The sequence below is a fragment of the Tachyglossus aculeatus genome, chromosome 3 (genome assembly GCF_015852505.1).
Source record: "Tachyglossus aculeatus isolate mTacAcu1 chromosome 3, mTacAcu1.pri, whole genome shotgun sequence".
In the NCBI taxonomy this organism is placed as follows: domain Eukaryota; kingdom Metazoa; phylum Chordata; class Mammalia; order Monotremata; family Tachyglossidae; genus Tachyglossus; species Tachyglossus aculeatus.
In genome coordinates, this window is record NC_052068.1 from 87,268,420 (window position 1) to 87,275,746 (window position 7,327).

At 44.5% G+C, this 7,327-nt stretch overlaps 1 non-coding gene across 1 annotated transcript; it reads left to right on the top strand.

Annotated features, from left to right (window-relative positions):
* The first annotated feature begins 2,424 nt into the window (after nucleotides 1–2,424).
* On the top strand, nucleotides 2,425–2,562 carry LOC119925978. Its single transcript, XR_005449898.1, has one exon. It is a non-coding gene; the product is annotated as a small nucleolar RNA SNORA7 (small nucleolar RNA).
* The last annotated feature ends 4,765 nt before the right edge of the window (nucleotides 2,563–7,327 follow it).

Consider the following 7,327-nt stretch of genomic DNA (forward strand, 5'->3'; position numbering starts at 1 on the left):
TGTGGGTCGGAGAGTGTCTCACCCTCTCCTTCAGGAGTGGAGGGATGGAGGATCTCGCTGATGGTGTGCTAACTCAAGGACACCTCAGGCACCATCAGTAGCTGTTCAGAGGGATGAGAGGAACAAGAGGGAGAGACTGTGGCCTTACTGTCCAGCCCAGGAACTGGAAAGGGGCAGCCCTTGTGTAGGCTTTGGCTTCCCCTTGGTGTCCTGCTGCTGATGGTCTGGCCATCCTCTCCCTGTGGCTTGTTCGTGGCCTTTTCTTCCAAGCCCTCTAGCCGCTCCTAGCCACCCTGCACCAGGAATTCCTAGTGGACAGGGATCCTCTCTACCAAGTCTATTTTATTATACTTTCCCAAGTGCTTAGTACAGTGCTGTGCACATAGTAAGCATTTAATAAATACCATTGACTGATAAATTGATTTAATTACTGCATGCTTGAAGGAGTGCTGATTTGAAGGGCCAGTGTGACAGGGAGACTTCAGGAGTAGGCACCAGCCCTTTTCTCATAGGCAGGACCCCTCCAATGGCTACTCATTATTATTATTTTTTAAATGATATTTATTAAGCACTTATGATGAATCAGACACTATACTAAATGCTGGGGTAGATAGAAGTCTATCAGGCTGGACACAGTCCCTGTCCCACATGGGGCTCAAAGTATTTATTCCTTATTTTACAGATGAAGTAACTGAGGTACAGTGAAGTTTAGTAACTTGCCCAAGGTTACACAGCAAACACGTGGCAGAGTCAGGATTAGAACTTGGACCCTTCTGACTCCCAGCTCCTTGCTCTATCCACTAGACCTCACCGATTTTCAAGTTATTTCACTTCTCTGTGCTTCATTTTTCTCATCTGTAAAATGGGGACAAAATACCTGTTCTCCCTCCCACTTTGAACCCCATACACCAATCATTTTTATTGAACAGTTACTCTGTGCAGAGCAGTGCACTAAGCACTTGAGAGTTCAGTATAACAAGAGTTGGTATACACATTTCCTGACCCCTGGGAGCTTACAATCTAAAAGGGGAGACAGACATTAAAATAAAGTAGAGATATTTACTTAAGCACTTGTGGGCATAAAGGTAGGATGAATAAAGGGTGCATCCAAGTGCAAGGGAGTCAGAATAGGGGAAATGAGTGCTTAATCAGGGAAGTCCTCTTACAGGAGATGTAATTTTAATAAGGCTTTGAAGTGGGGAGAGTGATTGTCTGTTGGCTATGAATGGGGAGGGGACACCAGGCCAAAGACAGGACTTGGGCATGGGGTTGGCTGGGAGATAGAGAGATGGAGGTATAGTGAGTATCTTGGCATTAGAGGAGCAAAGTGTGCAGACTAGTTTTATAGGAAATCAGGGAGGTAAGGTAGGAGGGGGTAAGGTGATTCAGGGCTTTAAAGCAGATGATAAGGAGTTTCTGTCTGATGACAAAGTGGATGGGCAACCGCTGGAGGGTCTTGAGGAGTGGAGTATTATGGACTGAATGTTTCTGAAGAAAAAAATTATCTAGGCAGCAGAGTGAAATATGGTCTGAGTGGGGAGAGACAGGAGGCAGGGAGGTCAGCGAGGAGGCAGATGCAGTAATCAAGGCGGGATATAGCAGGTGCTTGGACCAGCATAGTAGCAATCTGGATGGACAGTAAAGGGCGGATTATAGCACTCTGTTCAACCTGATTATTTTGTGTCTACCCCAGTGATCAGTATGGTGTTTGACACATAGTAACCATTTAGCAAATACCATTATTATTAATCATAATAATACTATTGAATGATTGACTGATGCTTATCTCCCACTGGAGGCCCAGTGAGGAGGTCGAGAACCCCGAGGTCTTCAATCCCCAAACCATCCAGTGCCAAAAGTCTGGTGCCTTCTGGTGAATGAGAAGAAGAGCAGCATGGTGGAAAGGGCATGGGCCTGAGAGTCAGAGGACCTGGTTTCTAATCCTGGCTCTGCCACATCAATCAATCAATCAATATTGAGTGCTTATTGTGTACAAAGCACTGTATTAAGAGCTTAGGAGAGTACAGTATAACAATATAACAGAACTGGTAGGCACATTCCCTGCCCACAATGCTGGGTGTGACTTTGGGCAAGTCACCTTTCTGGGCTTCAGTTTCCTCATCTGCAAAATGGGGATGAAGACTGTGAGCCCTATGTGGGACAGGGACTGTGTCCAACCCAATTACCTTTTATCTATCCCAGTGTTTAGCATAGTGCCTGACACATAGTAAGCACTAACAAATACCATTATCATCATCATCATCATCATCATCCCAGAGCTTAGTACTGTCCCTGGCATACAGTAAGCACTTAACAAATACCATAAAATTCAAAAAAAGAGCCATTCCCCAGGGCAGTTTGGGTCCAATTCCTCAGAATGCTTCACTTGTCTTGCAGTAAATTGAGTGCAGTATAACATGAGGGCCCCTCTCAGGGTTGCACCTGGAGAGTGTCCAGTACTCTACCAGTCTTGGCTACAGGAGGGAGAGTCAAGCAGAGGCATACTCATTCCATTCCTAGCTTGGCCCATGGCTAGCGAGTGGAAGGCCATCTGCTACAAGTCAAAACTCACCCATGCTGGGCAGCAGCGGCATGGGAGAGAGTCAAGGGTGGAGTCTCGAGTTTACTGCACAGAAGGTGGCAGTGGTAAAACACTTCCATATTTTTACCAAGAAAACTCTATGGATACACTACCAGAATGATTGCAGATGGAGAGCAGGGCGTTCTGGGAGAGTTGTGTTTGTGGTGTCACTATGGGTCGGAAACGGAAACGACTCGACAGCATTAGACAAGATAACATGAAGGAGAAGTGAGGAAAGACTTCACCTATAGAAGTGAGGCCTGGAGGCAGAGCCCCATCTACTTGACCATCTCAGAGAAAACCACTTGCAACTGCAGAGTTACCCTTGTTCCTCACAAACATCTAGGATTTTAGTCCTCTTTCGGCCTCTTTAAAAGGAGGAGGAGCCTGCTCCCTGGAGGGAGGAAAACCCAGCAAACTCTGGCCCCATCCTAGTTCCTTCAGAAGAAATGATCTTAATCCGAACCAGTAGAGATTGAGGTTAGAGTTAGTGAAGGACTCCTGGAGAAAGAGGTTGTTTGAATGCTCAACAGGGAACTGAGGGATGTTGTTTGTAGAATCTCTTTCTTTTTATGGTATTTTTAAGTGCTTTCTATGTGGCAAACACTGTTTTAAGCATTGGAGGTACAGGTTAATTAAGTCAGACGCAGTCTCTGTCCTGCATGGAGCTCACGGTCTGAGTAGCAGGGAGAACAGGTATTTAATTTCCATTTGCCTTTGAGGGAACTGAGGCTTAGAGAATTTAAGCTACTTGCCCAGTGTCACAGAGCAAACAAGTGGCAGAGTCAGGATTAGGTTCTCTGATTCCCAGGCCCTTGCTCTTTCCACTAGGCCACACTGCTTCACAGATCTTTCTTTGGATGTCTTCAAACATGGTCAACAATCTGGCCTGTCAGCCTGAAGCCAGGAGATAAACCAGGTGACCTGTCCTAATCTCTTTCTAGAGTCTATAAACCTGATGCTGGGCTGGAGGGAATGGGAAGAAAGGAGCAAGGTGGAAGAAAAGGGAAATTCACACTTCCTTACTTTCCTGATTCCATCATCTACCATCGACCATCCACCATTTGCCTTCTTGGCCAGCTAAAAGGATGGAAGTGGGCATTAGCTAGAAGGAAGTTTTTAATATACAATGGGGTTGTGAGCACCTCCTTTGCTGTTTGATGATAACAACAGATCACTCGAGGATAATGAGACCAATTCCTTTATTCCTTTACAGATAAAACAGCTTCTTAAAATGTGGGGATAAAAAATTAATGATTTGGAAAATTTAGGAAGAAAACGTGTTTCCTGGAGCTTGAACATGGATGGACTTCCACAGCTATTTAAACCCCCTGGGACACAAGCTCTATTTTGGATAACAATAATAATAATAATTGTGGTCAGGACATTTCTTACTAGGTTTCTGTGCATATGAAACAGATCTCTGTGAATAAGAGTCAACAGGTTCTGGGTTTTTTCTGGAGAATTACCACAGTTTCCTTTCTGGATTGCTATCACAGGTTGCTTATCCTACTGCTAAACCCATCTGCGGTTGGAGTGCCTCTGTTAAAATCCTGGCCATTCGGATTACCCCTGATGATTTGAGAATGATGTTGATAGATTATCCCCTGTAGATTGTAAACTCCTCGAGGTCAGGGTTTGGGTCTGTCAACCCTGTTATATTATACTTTCCCAAGCATTTAGTACAGTGCTCTGCACGAGAAGCATCATGACCTAGTGGATAGAGCAAGGGACTGGGAGTCAGAAGGACCTGGGTTCTAATCCCGGATCTGACACTTGTCTGCTGTGTGACTTTGGGCAAATCACTTAACTTCTCTGCATCAGTTACCTCATCTGTAAAAATGGGGAATAAGACAGTGAGCCCCATGTGGGACATTGACTGGGTCCAACCTGATTAGCTTATATCTACCCCAGCGCTTAGTACAATGCCTGACACATGGTAAGTGCTCAACTAGTATCTTTTAAAAAAAGCACTCAATAAATACTATTGATTGATAGGGTTTGTTCATTTGTTGCTTACGGTTGCTGCACTTCTAAGACTACCTGCTTAAGGAAGCTTGTAGATGTTAGTAGCCAAAAGTTCTCTGTGAACTTGAGAAGTTTGTCCATAATTTCCAGTAAGTGTCACAGAACTTTTAAGAAGAGAGAGCTCCTCCTTAAGTATCATTTTTACTCCAGCAGGCAGCTATTTTGGTTTTATAGTCTGGCAGGAAACAAATTGCTGTTTAAAAAGTCTTCATTGAAGAGAAAATAAATGTTATTTAATAATTCCCTGAATCCATTAGCAGTAACACTTCCATCACTCTGGGTGTGGGTGAGGGTTTGAATGTGAGAGACATTTAAAAAACCTTCTCACACACATTTAGGCAGATCCAAACAAGGATTCCTTTCCAAAACTACAAAACCATCCTTTTAAGCCAACTCAGAAATGATTGGATTTCGTATTTTTATCATGAAATGGTAGAAGGTGACGATGATGAGTGTCCCTTCTCTTCATGCCATTTCCCATGAGGACTAAAAAGATCATCATACTTTATTTTGTGATCAGCAGGTCATTCATCTATATATGCTTTAAAGCCACCATGGACATTTTGCCAATCACTAATAGAAACTAAATAAACATAGCCAAACAGTGTCATCTATCTGTGGCTGAGTAATTATGAGGAATTCCTCTTTAAATAGCTGTTTAAGTAAATATAGAAATATCACTTTACAGAGGATGGATCAAAAGGAGATGTTGGGGGAATTACAACTAGGGCACCTTCCACGCATTTGGGGAGGTAATTCTGGAGCTTTATGGAAAGCACATAATTAAGGAGATTCATCTTTTTTTTTCTATTTTTAATTTCACGTTCCTTTTTCTTGGGACACCAACAGGTGATGGGCTTTATTTCTGTGTGGTTTCTGTGGGGAGAGGAAGGGGGATTCGATTTCAATGCTTTCATTCATAAAAAAAGCTGCCTTTCTGGGTCCAGCCCCAGAGCCTGTCTACCCAAGAAGCGGTCTTCGATCAAAGCCTTGCTCGATATGGAGTTCAGGAATAGGTCCTTCTTCCACCTAAAAATGCCTTGAAAATAGCTTCCAAAAATCTCACTGGACCCACTTTCACATGCAGGTTAGGCTGCCCTGGACCCTAGACGGCTCCTGCCCCATCTATCGATCAATTAATCCATCAATCAAATTTATTGAACCTTAATGTGTGCAGAGCACAGAGTGCTTGGCAGAGTACAATATAACACACTTGATAGATGTATTTCCTGCCCACAAAGAGCTTACAGCCTAGAGAGGGAAACAGACATTGAAATAAATGAATTACAGATATGTACCATAAGTCCTGTGGAGCTGAGGGTGGGTTGCAAAAAGGATACAAATGCAAGTTCAAAGGAGACATGAATGGGGGGTGGAATAGGGGAAATGAAGGCTTAGTTCAGGAAGCCTCTTGCAGAAGTCGTGATTTTAATAAGGCTTTGAAGGCAAGGAGAGTGATCGTCTGTCATATAGGAAGGGGGGAGGGAGTTCCAAGCCAGGGGCAGGATGTGGGCAAAGGGTTTGATAGATGAGACTGAGGTACAGTGAGTAAGTTGGCATTAGAAGAGAGAAATGTGAGGGCTGGGTTTTAGTAGGAAATCAATAAGGTAGGACAGGAGCAGGCAAGGTGATCTTTAAAGCCAATGGTAAGGCATTTCTGTCTGGTGCGGATGGGCAACCAATGGAGGTTCTTGAGAAGCAGCATGGCCTAATGGAAAGAACATGGGCCTGGCAGTCGGAGGACCTGGGTTCCAATCCGTATTCTGCCACTTGTCTGCTGTGTGACTTTGGGCAAGTCATTTCACTTCTCTGGGCTTCAGTTACCTCATCTGTAAAATGGGGATTAAGTCTGTGAGCCCCATGTGGGATTGTATTTGCCCCCCCCCCCCATGCTTAATACAGTGCCTAGCACATAGTAAGCACTTAATAAGTATTACAATCATCATCATCATCATCATCATCTGTCCAAGTGGGGACCTGCCTGGATGCGGGACAAGAAACTGGAAAGTTAGAGGGAAATGGAAGGGAAAAGATCAGAGATGGAAAACAGAAGGGAGAGTGGTATGTGGGGTGTGCTGTTCAAGTGGGAGCTGAGAATAGGAATCTCAACATTTAGGGGGAATTCTAGGTCCCGTGTACTTGGACTCCTGTCCCTGCCATAACCCTGGTGAAAAGAATTGGAATTTGTAGATCCGATTTATCTACAAATCCACCCTGCTTGCCTTGGCTCCCCACCCGTCAGAGATAAACCCAGAACTAGGGGGGATGTGTAGGCGCCTTCTGGAACAAGAAAGTCATAATCTTATCCATTTTGCATGGAGGAATTTGGCACTGTGGATAGAAGGGGAAGCCAGCTCCACAAGCTCAGGCCCTGACATAGGGGCACTGTAATTATTAACAGCATTTCAATAAACCCCAAAGGCACAAGTAAGCGTGGCCCTCCAGGATTGAACCCACATATTCTCATCTGGGAAAAGGAACCCCAAAACGTCCGGCAGGTGTGCAGACTCACCCAAAAATCCTTTGGATTTTCTCAGCAATCTTTCCTTCCAAGGGCTTTCACATTCTAGAGCTCCTCTGTCCTTTTTGCCAAGCCTGCTGAATGAGAGGGGGCCATGCCATAAAAAAGCAGCATGGCATAGTAGATAGAGTATGGGCCTGGGAACCAGAAGGTCATGGGTTCTAATTCTGGCTCTGCCACATGTCTGCTGGGTGACT